We start from the raw sequence: 16,497 nt of genomic DNA, 5'->3' as shown, positions 1-16,497 counted from the left end.
GAGGAATCCTCTGCACTCTGTCCCCCAATAGCGACTGAAGGTCTGCCAACCATGGCCTCCTGGGCCAATAGGGGGCAACCAGTACCAGCTCCGCCCCCTCCCACAGAATTTTTGGATGACCCTGGGAATCCGGGGCAAGGGTGAGTAAGCGTAGAGCAGTCCCCGAGGCCAGGGGCCAGGAACCTTCCATCCTTCCAAGGTGGGCAAAATGAGGACCCGGATTGTTGTTGGGGGCGACATGCTGACTCTGTAAACCGCCCAGAGAGGGCTGAAAGCCCTATGAAGCGGTAGATAAGTCTAACTGCTATTGCCCCTTCTGACCCCAGGCTTTGGTACCTGGCGTAAACCTTGGGAGCTGGGTGTTGGGGGGGGGGTGGCAAATAGCTCGACTTCCGGGTGGCTGAGGTGGTCCATCGCCTCTCTGAAGATCACCGGGTGCAATCTCCACTCCGAGTTGTCCACTTCTGCCCGGCTGAGCCATTGGCTCTGATGTTGTCCCCCCCCCCCGCTATATGTTCCGCCCTTAAGGAGAGAACATTCCATACGGCCCACTGACCTGGCCTTTTGGCCTCCCTCATGAGGGCCTTCGACTTGGTCCCCCCGTCTGCTGAAGTGGGCCTTGGGTGCAATATTGTCTGTGGGGGCTGGAAGGTGTCTGTCCTTGACAGAGTGGTGAAATTTTTCTAGGGTCAAGCGAACTGCCCTGCGTTCCAACCAGTTGATATTGTGAGTCAGTTCTGTCTGGTTCACTGTCCCTGCACTATCTGGTCTTGTAGGTGGGCGCCCCCCACCCTCCGAACAGGTTGGCACCTGTGGCTACCGTCACCCGGTCTGGCGTTCTGAAGAATTCGCCCTTGGTTATCGCCGGGGACGTCCACCCGATCAGTGAGCGTGGGACTATTGCCGGGAGAAGAACCCTGGCCTGGGAGTAGCTCCTGTGCCTTTGCTGGAATGGCAAGGGAACCCTTGTAGGTCTCTGATGTAGAGACGGGCCCAAGGAATAATGCCAAAGGCTGAGACCCTGGTGCCTAACCATCTAGACCATGTGGCTAAAGGCACCCTGTCTCCCTTGATTACCTGGATGACTAGTCGTCTTAGCGAGCACTGTCTTTTGGGTGACAGGAATATCTTACCTGCCACTGAGTCTATCAGAGCCCCTAGGTGAATGAGCCTAGTGGAAGGGTAGAATTGGCTTTTAACCGGATTCCCCGAGAACCCGTGCTCCCTCAGGAATGGCAAGGTGATATCTAGATCCCCTAATGCCCCTTCAAAGGATGACTGTATGAGGAGGTCATCTAGGTGGCCTAGAATCCTAACTGGAATCTGCCTCCAGCTCGCTGCTAAGGCAGCCATTACCTTGGTGAAGTCTTGCGGGGAGGGATACCGGCCGAAGGGCAAGGCCTGGTTATGGGAGTGCTGCCCCAGGTAGCTGAACGTGAGAAACCTCCTGTAATCCCTAGTGATGGGAATGTGTAAATAGGCCTCTGTGGGGTCTATAAAAGTGCGGAAGTCTCCCTGTCTGATTCCCTCCAAGATGGAGTGGAGGGAATGTATTTTGAACCTCCTGTAACGATTGAAGCGGTCCCGCCACTTCAGATCCAGAATTGCCCTCCATCCCCGATGTCTTGGGGATTCCGAAAGGGATGGTGTAATGCCCTTGGCCCTGCTGTCTAGAGGCACTGGCTGGATGGCTCCATGTCCAGCAGGAGTTGTATAGCTGCATCAGTAATCTCCGTGCCGGGTTATTTGAAACCGGGCAGCTCTGGAAAAACCCCAGGGGTTTAGACAGGAGTTCCAGAACCGGACTGTGCCTCATGGTGTTCTGAACCTATTTATCTGATGAGGCACGGTCGCAGCAGTCGGTGAAGTATGCCAACTGCCCCCCTAGGGGGGGGTGACTCGGTTCTGGCCTTAGTTTTTGTGGGAGGGGCATTCCCCCCGCCCCATCCTCCGCTCCCTCGGAAGGGCCGCTTCTGCTGCCTGCCCCTCTGCTGCCTATCTTGGCATCTCTGCCTGCCGGAAGAGCCTCCTCGTAATGCCTGGCACCTGAGTACCCCGCCCCTGAACCCCTGAAGGGATCCTAACCCCAAAAGGAGGACCCGAAGTCTTGTCCCCAGGAACAGGGCCGTCTGGAGTAAGGCACCGTCCTGAACTGTCCTCTCTTAGGGGCTGTGGGGAGATCCTTCCTCTAGTCCTTATTCTCGACCAGATAGGGGTCCAGAGCGGGTCCAAAAGGGACATCTCCTGTGAAAGGAGTGGATGCCAGGCGCCACCTGTGGTGAACCTCTGCCTGCCACTGTCTCAGCCACAGCAGCCTGCGAGATGCAACAGTGGAACAATTGCCCTGGAGGCAAGCCTGGTTGCAGACAATGAGGCATCTGCCACAGATTGGATGACCGCCCCCAGCTTATTGATGTCCTGGTGCGCTCTGACCTCGGTAATGGGGATGCGTTGTTGCAGCTCCTGCAGCCAGAGCAGAGGAGACCTGTTGAACAATGAGGCGGTGATGGCGGCCTTCACCGCCCAGGCGGCTGCCTGATGCCTCTTCGGAGGGTGAGGCCCGCCTTCCTGTCTTCCCACGTCAGAGCCTGCTCAGGTTCCCCTGGCAGAATCAGGGGTGTTGCAGAGCCAAAGCCAAGGCGCCCCTGGTGGGTGGGATAGCACCCCCTCCATGTCTTGATCCACATTGAAAAGGCCTTGTCTGTGGATGTGAGCATGGGAATGGCCCCTTGGCACTTGACCGATTCAAGAAAGGCCCTGGGAGTTGGCACTGTGTCGGTCTCAATGGCCTGCTCCTCAAACCTGGTTTCTGCAGAAAACCCCCTGCTGCTGAGGCGGTGCCTCTGCTGCTCTGTTCCCAAGCCTGGCGGCTGCTTAACCCTTAAAAAGGAGTGATTTATATAACAAAGGCTGGAACCACCCGGTGAAGGTCAGCTTGGGGGGGGGGGGCAAGCCTATGTCATTGGATAGGTCATCCTCCCTGACTTCCCCCTCCTCACAATCCAGCTCACTCTCCTCCCATGATAAGGCTGAGGAGCTAAGCTGTCCTTCCCCTGGGTTTCCAGCCCTTCAGGTATCCTAGGAGAGGATGCCACTGAGGCAGCATTTGAGGCTGCTGCAGCAATGTCAGGCATTGCTGGAAGCCCTTCATCATTATGTCTGAAAATTGGGGGGCCCTGTGGTGCTTGCTGGCTGGGGGCCCTTGCCTGTCTGGGGGGGGGGTGGCAGAGGCTGATCTCAGGGAGGCAGCATGGGGGAGGGGGATTGCCACCTCTGAGGGAGACCCCAAGGACTAGGGGTGTCAAAGGGGATTCTTGCCTGCAAATGGTTGTCTCCCCTGCAGTCCCACCTGCTGTGGGGCCTCCAGGAGCCTTTCTTTTCTTTCCCTGGCATGGGATGGATTTGAGGCCACTTGCCCTCTTGCAAATCTGTTCCAGTCTTTAATGCCTCCTCCTTTCTTATTTAGATGGCTTGGGAGGCTTGTGACTCCCCCCCCCCCTGCTTTCAGCTCTGCCCTGGGGGGAGGTGTTTTTTTTTTTTTTTTTTGGTCTCTGCCTTTCCTCCCCCCCCCCGCCTGTTTCCAGCTCTGCGCTGGGGGAGAGGTGCTTCTTTTTGTCTCTGCCTTTCCTCCCCCCCCTTCTCTGGGCCGCCTGAGGGGTGGTCACTAACCTGGTGGGACTGCCGGCTGTTGTTGCCAGTACCTGTGTCCTGCCAGTCTCCTGTTGCCTCTGGGCGCCGCCATCTTGGAACACATGGTCCCTTATGGCTTCAAGATGGCGCCTTTGCCAGGAGATGAAGGCGCCCCTTTTGAATATTCTGGCTGGGCGGCTTGTGCTCCGAAGAGCTGCGCTGCTGCCGTTTTCTTCACTTCCCATGCCGCTGGAGTCCTTGCTTTGCCCGTGAGCCCCCTCCAATGAGGTGGGTCACGTACCAATGGGGCGGGCGCTCCGCGTTTGCAAGGCTCCCTTCCAGGGGGCGGGGGGGCTCCGCGCCGTCCTAGCCTGTCCCTTCTCACGATCCGCGGCTCTTGGGGAACTCTCCGGCGCTGCTGGCGTCCTTGCAGCCGGGCGTGCCTGCCAGAGGCTTCTGCCCTCTGTCTCCTGCTCACCCGGCAAATTCCTGTCTGAGTGTTGCTTTTCTCACTCAGCAGCCTGGGCGGCGGGCCGCCCGCTGAGGGGCTTTTGGCCGATCCTTACAGTCCCGGGAGTTGCCAGCTCGCCTGGGATGCTGTAGGAGGGAGACACTGGAATTTTCCTTCCTTTTCTTTCTTGAATATCTTCGACCTGTTGGAGATCTAGGATGGTCAACCGTCCATTTGAGTGGACTGAGTCTATAAACTGGGCGGAGCCTGGTGGACCAGAGGCTTATACCAAGAGCTCTGACGACTCAGTCCAATCAACGAGAGGATAAAGTCAACCCATGCTGGATACTCCTTCCCCTCACTATGGAGAATGAAGTCAGCATCCTCATAAAGCTCATCTGCAGAAGGAAGCATGAAGTGCTCCAAAATCTCCTGGTAAACAGCTGTGTTGACCCTGGACTTAATGAAGCACAGTGGACCAACACCAGCAGATGACATAGCTCCCCAAATCAATGCAGACTGTGGAAACTTTACACTGGACTTGAAGCATTTTGCAGACATGGCTCCCCAAATCAATGCAGACTGTGGAAACTTCACACTGGACTTGAAGCATCTTGCAGTGTGTTCCTCTCCATTCTTCCTCCATACTCTGGGTCCTTGGTTTCCAAATGAGATACAAAAGTTGCTCTCATCAGAAAAGAGGACTTTGGACCACTGAGCAACAGACCAGGTCTGTTTTTCTTTAGCCCAGGTAAGATGCTTCTGACGTTTGTTGTTCAGGAGCAGCTTGACAAGAGGAATACGACATTTGAAGCCCATGTCCAGGATCCGTCTGTGTGTGGTGGCTCTTGATGCACTGACTCAGTCCACTCCTTGTGAAAGTCCCCAACACCTTTGAATGGCCCTTTCCTGACAATCCTCTCCAGGCTGCGGTCATCCCTGCTGCTTGTGTACCTTTTTCTTCCATACTTTCCCCTTCCACATAACTCTCTATTAATGTGCTTTGATACAGCACTTTGGGAACATCCAATTTCTTTTGCAATTACCTTTTGTGGCTTTCCCTCCTTATGGAGGGTGTCAGTGATGGTTTTCTGCACAACTGTCAGGTCAGCAGTCTTTCCCATGATTGTGATTCCTACTGAACCAGACTGAGAGACCATTTAAAGGCTCAGGTGTTATGCTTTAATTAGCGGAGTGGGGCACTTTGAGCCTAGAATATTGCACCCTTTCACAATATTCTAATCTTCTGAGATTGTGGATTTGGGGTTTTCATGAGCTGTAAGCCATAATCATCACAATTATGACAAATCACGGCTTGAACTATCTTGCTTTGCATGTAATGAGTCTATCTCATATATTAGTTTCATTTTTTAAGTTGCATTACTGAAATAAATGAACTTTTGCACGATATTCTAATTTTTCAAGTTTCACCTGTATGTGTGGTTTGTTAAGATAAAGCCACTGGTATATATGAAATATCAATATAGATGGAAAAGAAATGGCTCTGTGCCTCTGAAAAATTTTTGTCCCTTTTTTCACCCTGCTACAAGTAAGTACAGTTTTGCACAGTGCCATTAAATTCATTGACCTTTGGAAACGAGGCAAATGGAATGAGGACTGTTATTGTACAAGCAGGAAAGGAACCAGATTAGGTGAGAGATTCCATGAAACAACCAGCCTAGACGGATATGACCAGCTAGATGTTTTGAGATGACCCCAGTTGGAGCAGGGGGTAGTGGATGCAGTGATGTGGCTCTTCCTCTTGCCAATGCTATGAAATCAGAGTTCTGCCTTTGGAAGCCTTAGAATCCCCCAAAAGTTATTATGACTTGTTAGAAGTTAAAACCCATCTCTCTCCTAGAGAAATGAAATATTTAGGAAATATTAAAAAGGCAGAATATTTCCCCTAAAAAGAGAAGTAAAAACCCAAGAGAGGCAGAAACTCAGTCACTTCCACGTTTGTCAATGGGCCATTAAAAGCCTGAATCAGTCTATTCTAGATAACAAAGTTAGGATTAGCCTTCCACAGAAACTCACCACAAGACACTCAGGAAAATTACATCAGCCAGCAAGGCAACCAAATTTGGACTCAAAGCACAGCCTACGGAGTTGCCCCTGCATGGCCCTATGGGAGTCTGACAACCAATCAGAATACAAGCTCAAGAGCAAAGGCCAGAGAGGGCATAAAACCAGGGACCTTCCTGGTTCCCTCCTTTTTTTCTTCTTCATACAACATCTTGAAGCATGTGATGCCCCCACCCCCTTTTCTGTTCAGGAGCTCAAGCCAGGTGATCCTGTCCACCATTAAACCATCTTTCCAAGCAGCCTCCATGTTCCAGTGTCTTTTTCCCCACTTGGAACTGAACCCAGAAGAACATTTCTTCCAACAGACTGAACTGCATTTTTAATGTGACAGAGGTAATTATTAAACCCATAACTGAAATAATCATATACCCTACACTTAATATACTAATTAAAATGTAGAAACCAGTTACATGAGGTGAACTTTAGTTGTTACCTTGATTCCACCCACAATTTCTTGAGTCCAGGTAGTCCTCAAGTCACAACTACAACTGAGCCCAACATTTCTGTTTCTAAATAAGACAGTTGTTAAGTGAACTTTGTCCCATTTTACAACCTTGCCACAGTTGTTAAGTGAAACACTGCAGCTGTTAAGTTAGTAACATGGTTGTTAAGTGAATCTGACTTCTCTGTTCACTTTGTCAGAAGATCGCTAAAGGTGGCCTCAGGACACTACAACTGTCCTAAGTATGAACCAGATGCCAAGCAGCCAAAATTTGATCATATCACCATGGGGATGCTGCAACGGTCATAAGTAACCAAAATGGTCATATGTCACTTTTTTCAGTGTTGTTGTAACTTTGAATGGTCACTAAATGAAGTGTTGTTCGCCAAGGACTACCTGTATACTCTTCAAAGCAGCGGTCACCAACTGGTGACTGGTGGTCCACAAGAAAATTTTGGTGGTCCACAGAAAAATTTCTACGGAAAAAGAATTGTGATTTGACATGCTTGCAAGAAGTACATATAGCGAACCACCAGCAAAATGTGTTGTATTACCCCCGGCTGGGTATAATGTATACAAGTTTAGCAGATGAAAAGAAAAGGGGCATTGTGTTGTATGTTAAAGACCATATCAATTCTAAATTGGTGTATACGGATGGGGAGGGTAGAATCTTAATGGTCGAATTGAAATTTGGTCGATATAAAATCTTGCTGGTGGCCATATACGCACCGAATGACAGCCAAAGTACTTTCTTTAGAAGGTTGCATTTAAAAATTGCAGAGTTAGGCTATGATCATATATGTGTGGTGGGTGATTATAACGCGGTGGCAGATAGGACAATGGATTATAACCCAGGAAACATCCAAAAGGGGGGGAAATTAAGAGAAAGGAGGAGAGTTCTCCCCAAAACCTTTGAAGACATGAGGGAGGAATATGAATTAAAGGATGTATGGCGTGAACTCCACCCACAGAAACAACAATTTACTTTCTTTTCACATAGACACCAATCCTGTTCTAGAATCGACATGGCCTGGTTGACACCAGAAATTGGGGACTTGATTAAGGAAGCAGCAATTGAGGTTAATACCTGGGCCGATCACAATCCACTCTTATTGGTGTGGAAAGGAGTAAGGCAGGGGAGGAAGAGAAGGTGGATGATGAATACAGAGATAGTGAAAGAACAAGAATTTCAGCAAATGTTTAAAAGGGAAATGAGGTTTTTTTTAAAAGAAAATAGGAAAGAAGTAACCCCAGAAATACTTTGGGATACGGCCAAGGCTTATATGAGAGGCCTAGCTATTAAACATACAATAGGTACACACAGGAAAAAATTATAAGAGAGGGCAAAATGGGTAACTAAACTGGAGGTGGTAGAAAAAGCCTTGCAACAGAACCCACTAGATGATAGGAAAAAAGAAGAAATGGCCAGAATTAAGCACGGGATCTCTCTTTTAGACCAGGAGGATGTCGCTCGAAAACTTAGGGGGATTAAGCAAACTTTTTTGAGCATGCTAACAAACCGGGTCGTTGGCTCTCTTATAGACTTCGAAAAGAAAGAGAGAGCAGACGTATAGCTCAACTGCAGAATAGTAAAGGGGAATTAGTAGAAACCAAGGGGGAGAAACAGGAAATTATCCAAGGTTTTTTTCAGCAACTATATAGTAGGGAAGAAGTTTCTGAGGACCAAATTAAGGAATTTTTAGACAATGCAAATCTACCCAAGATCTCAAATGAAGCAAAAGGGGTACTGAACCAAAAGATAACAATAGATGAATTAGAAAAGGCAGTCAAAAAATGGAAAACAACAAAATTCCTGGCATGGATGGTTTGCCTGTTGAAATCTATAAATCTTTTTTGGAAATTTTAGGACAAGAGATGATAGTAATATTTAATGCTGTCTTGACGGATTCTATCGCACCGAAATCATGGGCCGAGGCTTATATAACCCTTTTGCCTAAAGCTGGAGCTGACCACACCCAAATTAAAAACTATAGGCCCATTTCAGTTTTGAATGTGGATTATAAAATCTTTGCAGCTATATTGGCAGATAGACTTAAATTCTTCCTTAACAAATTTATACACCCTGATCAGAATGGCTTCCTGCCGTCAAGGCATTTGAAAGATAATGTTAAAATTATTTTGGATGCCTTAGAATATTATGAAGCTGGGCCGGATAAACAAGTGGCCTTTATGTTTCTTGACGCACAAAAGGCTTTTGATCGGGTAAATTGGAACTTTATGTTGTCACAATTAGAAAATATGAAGTTTGGAGAAAGCTTCTTAAATGCAATTCGGGCAATTTATGTACGACAAACCGCGACAATATTGGTAAACGGAGAAGAGGCGGGTGATATTGAGATTGGTAAAGGCACAAGACAAGGATGCCCGCTATCCCCCCTACTGTTCATCCTCACATTAGAACCCCTTCTTAGAATAGTGAGAAGTGACACACAAATTAAAGGGTTACGAGCTAAAGCTCAGGAATTTAAGGTCCAGGCTTTCGCCGATGACCTTGTTTTTATCCTGGAGGATCCTATGGCTTCTGGGATACAACTTTTACGTAAAATAGAGGAGTACGGTAGGATAGCGGGGCTACGTATAAACAAAGAGAAGACAAAACTGTTAATTAAGAATATGACTCTGAACCAGAAAAGGGAAGTACAAAGCCTGTTAGGGATCAACATGGCCCACAAAGTACAATTTTTGGGAATTTGGCTCATGGAGAGATGTTCCTCTATCAAGGTAGATAACTATATGAAATTGCTACAACAGGTATCTAAAGATATGACTAATTGGAGTGGCAAACAACTGTCTCTGATGGGCAGGATTGCGACAGTCAAGACATATGTATTACCAAAATTTTTGTTTCTGTTTCAAACAGCACCAACTAAATTGGACAAATTTTTTTTTAAATCTTTGGAGACAATAGTGACTCAGTTTATATGGCAAGGCAAGAAAGCACGAATCAAAGCCCAAACATTGCAAAAACGTAGAGAATTGGGAGGCTTCGGAGTACCCAACTGGGAAGCATACTATAACGCAGCAATCATGACATGGGTGAAAGATTGGGTGATGTTGAGTAGAAGGCGCCTATTGGCTATAGAGGGACATGACCTCCCCCAGGGATGGCATGCCTCCCTCTGGCAAGAAAGAGACACCCCCCATAGGTACTTCATGGGACATTATATTCGGAAGATTTTGATGGGGGTCTGGGAAAAGATGAGGAAAAAATACTATCTTAGGGTTCCGTGCTGGTTGGCACCATTAGAGGCCTTAACGCATCCCAGTGTATTTAATTGGACAAGAAACATAACATATAAAGACATCATGGCAGAAGATGGCAACATGAAAACAAAGATGGAATTAGAGCAGCAGGGCAGGAATTTGGAATGGTGGGAATATTTACAGGTTAGAAACAGGTTTAAAAGTGATAAGGCACGTTTTGGGATCTACCCAAACCCTCAGGGGCTAGATAAGATCTTGTTTGGTGGAGACAAGAAAATGTTATCGAAGATTTACCAATTTTTGACCTGCCAAGATGCTAATGAAGAGATGGACAAAAGCCTTCTAATAGCATGGGAGAGAAACCTTGGCTATGAAATTGAAATGGGCAAATGGCGGGATCTATGGAGTAAGACCATTAAACTTACAACATCTACAGCATTCAAAGAAAACATATACAAGATGGTTTATAGGTGGCACTTCCCCCCAACAAGGTTAGCCAAGATGTTCCCTGGGTTATCTCCGTTGTGTTGGAAATGTGGAAGAAAGGATGGCACATTCTACCATATTTGGTGGTCCTGTACTGGGGCCACGAAATATTGGAAAAGGATTAAAAAATGGTTAAAAGAGGTTACCGGGGCAAACATGGAATGGAGACCCGAGAACCTTCTACTAAGCATTAAACCAGAAAACATAAGCAGTTCAATATGGCATTTGAGCCTACATATAATTGAGGTCGCAAGAATAACTTATGCACAATTTTGGAAATCCACTACCATACTGTCGGAAGATGCTATAATTAAAAAGATCTATGAATGTGCAGAAATGGACAGAATGACGGGTTGGCTGAGGGACAAAGGAGAAACGGAACATTATCTTAGCTGGAACCTATGGTATATGTGGGTGACAAGGAGAACAGCAGGGACTTAAAATGGGGAAAGTTAACATGGGTATTGTAATAGATCCCTGAACTTTGCAATGAGAAGATGTGGCTTAGAGACCTAACAATGAGGAAGGAAAGAAAAAGTTGGGCTGTGAATGACTGTCACCGCGGGGGGGGGGGGGGGGGTTGTATGTTTAAAACTGTATCTGTATGTTTTACGCTTAAAAAAAAAGTATAACTAATGAATGCCGATACAAAAGGCTGTATATTTACTTTATATTGTTATGTATGATTTGTCTTTCTTATGTTGTTGTATTTTTCTTTCTGTTTTTTAAAGGTAATAATGTTTAATAAAAATTATATAAAACAGAAAAATTATTTGCATTTTTTTACATTGCACTAAATCAGGGGTCCTCAAACTATATGGCCCCTGGGCCGGATACATGCAATGAATGTTTGTGTTGCTGCAGAGTGTCTCCTCCTTCTGGGTCTTTTTGTGCAGGTTGGAGGGGGGCAGAAATTCCAACTTGGGGTCTTCTTAAACCTCCTGGTGCGGTGCTTTGGGTGAAGGTTATATGGAAGTGCCGCTGGTGGCGAAGAGCCGGAGGGCTTTGTTCCAGTGAGACTTCATCATGGCCTGGAACTAGCTGGCCATCTCAGCCCGCTGAGTTTCCAGGTGCCGGTACCTGGCCTTGCACTTCCGCAGGTCTTCCCTCTGCTTGGAAAGCCTATGCTCATAGTTCTCTGTGAGGTGCTTCTGCTGAGCCTCCTTCTTGGTCAGATCCAAGTTGAACTGAGCCAGCTGTTTTGCCAACTCTTTCTAATGGTGGCTGCTTAGCTCCAACAACTGCTTCCTGTTGGGGCCTTAAGGAGTCCAGGCGGGCAGGCGAGGCGCCCCTTGATGTGAGTGACCATGCCCACCCAATCACATGACCACCTAGCCACACCCACCCAGCCGGTCATTAGGTAGATCATATTAGTGGTCCGCAGGATTTAAAATTATGAATTTAGTGGTCCCTGAGGTCCAAAAGAATGATGACCCATCCTTCAAAGTGTCACTGAAAGTCCCAGTGCAAACCTCAATCAGCCTTCAAAACTTGCTCACCTGGCCCTAACCACACCTGATCTGCTACTGGTCTTTGTAATCTACATAACTGGCTCAAGACTCAACAGGCCTTAAAAAGAACGTCATCATTGCTCTGGATGACCTTAACTGCTTAGGATGCAACAGTTGCTCAATTACAAAATGTGCTATGCTGCTGTGTTTACAGAAATCAACAAAAAGGTTATTTCAACTTTTGAACCAGTATTATCATGACTTGTTTCACTGGGATCTACAGGCAGCAGTGACAGCTGATAAGTCTTCCAAAGGTATTATTTAATGGAACTAAGTTATGCTGACATCTGAGACATCTGGCTAATTTATAGCCAGGAGCTTTCTGACTTTAATTAATGGAAATAAAAGAGGATACTCTTCAGCAGGAACAAACTAGAGCTCTGACACTAACTATGGGGAACAGATCATATTAATATACAGGCAAAGTATGGATAGAGAAAGGAACTATGCTTAGACCAAGCGAAGATCAGGAAATCACATGAGGCTCTTGAGGAATTAGATATAGTGGTTTATAGGATTAAATAATTTCCAATACTTGATGAACCCAGCAACAATGGGAAATTCTTAGCCTATCCACCCTTTTCTACTATGCTGCTTTCCAGAAGTCTGGAATTATAATTCTCAAAGGCTGAGCAGTGTTGGAAATTTGGGAGCTGAGGTTCTAATCTTACATATTTGCTGGAACTGACATAGAATATTTAAGCACACTATCCATTCTCACTGCTTCTGCTTACAACACATCATGCATGCACTTTTGCTACTGTACTCTAGAGTTAAATGTGGCACGGCTAGAGCTCACCACAATATCGTTATGCCAGAAATCAAATTATAGTGTTAAAATATGGCATTCCACCTTAACACTTTAGCACAATGTGAGAAAGTCATTCTCTCATAAAAACAAACATCTAGTAAGATTTGAGGGCGGGGCCTATCCAAGCTTATGCTTGCAGTGGCATGAATGGCTAAGCCACAACTTCAGAAGAAACAATACAAAAACTTTGCAGCATCCTTTGGAGATAGGAGGTCCTCCTATCACTCCAAGGAGAAATTGCTGCTCTCCCATATAATGACAAGGAAAAAACACAATGGGTTATGTTACAGGGCTGCTAAAAGTCAAATATTATCATTATAGCCTCACATTTGGGAGGGAAAAACCCAGAAGAATCTAACAATAAACATTAGAAGAAAGAGAACAAGAATGAAAATATAAATTCCATCCATAAACCCAATTGTTCCCCCTGGACATTCCTGTTCAACTAAGAGCCTTCGAATTATTCTGTTAGTAGAAGAAGAGCTCATAGAGAGTTTATTGCTAGGAATTTTGGCCAACATGCAGGAAATATACACCCCATTATGGTCAGACGTTTACAATCTCATAGAGTACGGCAGCCACAGGTGATAATTCAGGATGTTTTAGCCTCACAAAGTGGCATCACACCTTCAGAAATAAATAACCTTGCATGAATAACCAGGTGTCGATAATACAGGTAGTCCTCGACCAGTGGTGGGTTCTGGATTCCGTTCCAACCTATATGGTTGGAACAGCCCCGGCGTCACCCACATGTACGTGTATGGCGCGTGCATGCGTTGTAGCTGGAAACGACGCTTCTGCAAGCCTCCATGACGCTCCAGCTGCTCAGCAGAACATCATGCAGGTGCCGTATGCGCCATGTGTGTGCATGGAAGCGCCAACAGCTTTAAAACACGGTAAGGATCACTGTACTGGAATGGTATCCAGTGCTCCGGGCTGGCTCTGGTACGCCTGTACCGGGGCGTACCGCCTGCCTCCCACCACTGTCCTCGACTTACAACCACAACTGAGCCCAAAATTTCCATTGCTAAGTGAGACTGCTGTTAAGTGAGATTTGTCCCATTTTACGACCTTTCTTGCCACAATTGTTAAGTGAATCACTGCTTTGTCAAGTTAGTAAACACAGCTGTTAAATGATTTTGGCTTCTCCACTGACTTTGTCAGGTCACAAAAGATGATCCTATTACCCTGGGACACTGCCACTATCATATCATAAAGATGAGTCAGTTGCCAAACAAGAATTTTGATCACATGACCCTGGGGATGCTGCAATGCTCACTTTTTTCAGTGTGTTGTAATTTCAAATGATCACTAAACAAATGGTTGTACAAATGGTTGTTTACAAGAATTACTTGTAATGGCACTCTTAAAAATGAATGGCTTGCTGCAGTAATCTGAGAACAGTTTATTTTTTAAAATAAGGTTGGAAAAGACCTACTGAGGAAGGCATGTAGAGGGGGGCATCAGTATTCTATTATGACAACCACATCAGCGCTTCAGCTGCAGGTAATAGTAAGGATATATTGGGAAGTAAAGAATAACCCTCTTGCATGCATCAGTCACTCATCTAGTCTTTGTTCCAAAGGTTTTCTTCCCTATAACCCGCTTTCTTCCACAAAATCATAGAACTGAATGGGACCGTTTGAGCTGGGGAATCCCCACTTGCTTCAGAAATCCAATTAAAGCATGTCCAATAGATGGTTTTCTGGTGTCCATTGGAATATATCTGGTAAAGGGGAAAGTAGCCTAAAAGTAAGGACTATGTTAGTTCCCTTATTAAATCAACATTTGTCTTTTTCTAATAAGAAACCATATTTTAGTGCCCTAGCTCTGGAATAGTGGAAAATAGATCTTGATCTTCTGAGTGTCATCCTTCCAGATAAAGAATGGCATGGAATAGAAAAGAAGAGTTGGAAGGGACCTTGGAGATCTTTTAGTCCAGGGCTGTCAAATTCCCTGCCCACGGACCGGGTGTGTTATGTGTTGGCCATGTCCACGCCCAGTTTAGCAAAGGGGAAAAAGGCATGTGACACCACCATGATGATGGGTTTGACACCCCTGTTCATTTGAAGAGGTCTATCACATATCTCCTTAATCTTCTCAAGGCTGACAATTCCCAATTCTCCTTTCAGAGGAGTTACTCTTCTTTGATTCAGTGACACTTGGTCTGAATCCTTCTTAAAATATAGTCCCAGCTATGAACCCAATACCTAAAGTGGAATTATTACCGTTCCATCCTATGATTTGGAAACTATATTTGTTAATACAGATTGCTGTATATCTTTTGTATTTTTGTCAGCTACATCATGCAGCTGACGCATATTCAATTTGCAATCAGCCATTATTAGCAGACGTTTTACAAGCATTATTAAACAAAGCAAGCCTCCCTCATCCTGTACAACTGAATTCTGATTTCTTTTGAAGAACTGCCACATACATTTATAATATAATAAGTCTGCTACTCTGTATGAAATCATCAAATTGATGGTTAACATGGGCATCCATCATCACTGTACCAAAAAAAGCCCCACAGCTAGAACAATCAACTCTGTTCTAAAAATATTGTAGTTCTCGTTTCTCCTTTTGTTTTGTTCTATGGAAACCTGTTTTGTCGATATTTATTTTTATAGCGGTTTTTTTTGGTAGAGGCTGGGCTTTCAGGAGAAAAAAAAGCAGTATAAAATAAAAAGGGAAGTATTAATAACAAATAATACAACAGAAGCAAACACTCCTGTTTTTATTTTCTCCCATCTGGCATTTTGTCGCATCTGGCTTAAAATATTATATGTGTGTATATTCATTAATCTAGCCCAATAACAAAATAGGGTTGTTATTGATTATGCTTAGCATTAAAAAAATCAGAAAGTTTTCAAGTTAGATCTAATAGTTATCATGAATAAAAGAGAGGTATTAGTTATGTAATTTTGAATTCTGGCTACTTAAACTTCATAAGTAAAAACAGACACGCTTTCACAAAAGATTGTTCTGATTACTGTCCCCCTTCACTCCCCACTTTGAGTTTTCATAAATTTCTCAAATTTCTTAAGGGAGGTCTCCTAACAAAAATAAAATGGAAACGGGGACTCATAGAACTTTTCAGCAGAAAGCAAATCCCTACATTTTTTCAAACAGAGCTGAACAAAGATATTTCCTTTATGTACCTCCCAATCCAGTTGCCTGCTGTAGCAAGTGCAAGATGAGGCTGAGAAAATTATCAAAGACTGTTCCAAGGTCATGTAGAAAACCAGCTTCTGCGCTTTCCTTGCAGTCTGGAGCCTTTCAAGAGCTAATAGTGGCAAATTCTTTGTTGTGGTTGTTGAAGTGTCTAAGGTTTTTTTTTTAAAGGAAAAGCAGCATGAAGGTGAAGAGGATGCCTTTCAACATATGATACGTGAAGAGATCTAAAGAGCATTCTGCCACACTCACACTTTCCAAAATATATACTTATTTGCATCACAAGCAGCTTCTCCCAGGCTCTGAATTTCCTGCCCCAATCAACAAATGCAACATGCTCTCACCTCTAGATGGATATTTACCACCATTGATCTTCCAATCCAAAACCGGTTTGAATTTGGAGGAGGGCTGCTCTGGAAGCAATGAAAGAAAAGGAGCCTTTGCTGTGTACTTCACAAGCCTGTAACCTTGAGAAACTGGAGTCAGATATTCTGAGCAGGGTAGTAAACACCAAGGACAACACAAACCAGGGTTCCCGTCCCTGCTTGACCTGATATTCAAACACATTCTAATCTTGTTTTGACTCAGCAAAAAGATTCATTCAAAACACAGGCAGGAGAAAACCACAGCCAAACTTACATGCAAAGGTCCACTTTTTAATCAATATTAAAATGTGTGATCA

At 45.3% G+C, this 16,497-nt stretch overlaps 1 protein-coding gene across 1 annotated transcript in view; it reads right to left on the bottom strand.

Moving 5' to 3' along the window:
* SLC29A1 (solute carrier family 29 member 1 (Augustine blood group)) overlaps positions 1–16,318 on the bottom strand; it is a 97,932-nt gene extending 81,614 nt beyond the window's left edge. The window contains exon 1 of the mRNA XM_032215712.1: positions 16,156–16,318. The gene's annotated coding sequence lies outside the window, so the exon portion shown is untranslated. The remainder of the gene's footprint in view (positions 1–16,155) is intronic.
* Between the last annotated feature and the right edge of the window lie 179 nt (positions 16,319–16,497).

This window comes from Thamnophis elegans, chromosome 4, assembly GCF_009769535.1.
Source record: "Thamnophis elegans isolate rThaEle1 chromosome 4, rThaEle1.pri, whole genome shotgun sequence".
Taxonomy (NCBI): domain Eukaryota; kingdom Metazoa; phylum Chordata; class Lepidosauria; order Squamata; family Colubridae; genus Thamnophis; species Thamnophis elegans.
The sequence above is the reverse complement of the archived record's forward strand: the minus strand, read 5'-3'. Positions and strand labels throughout refer to the sequence as shown.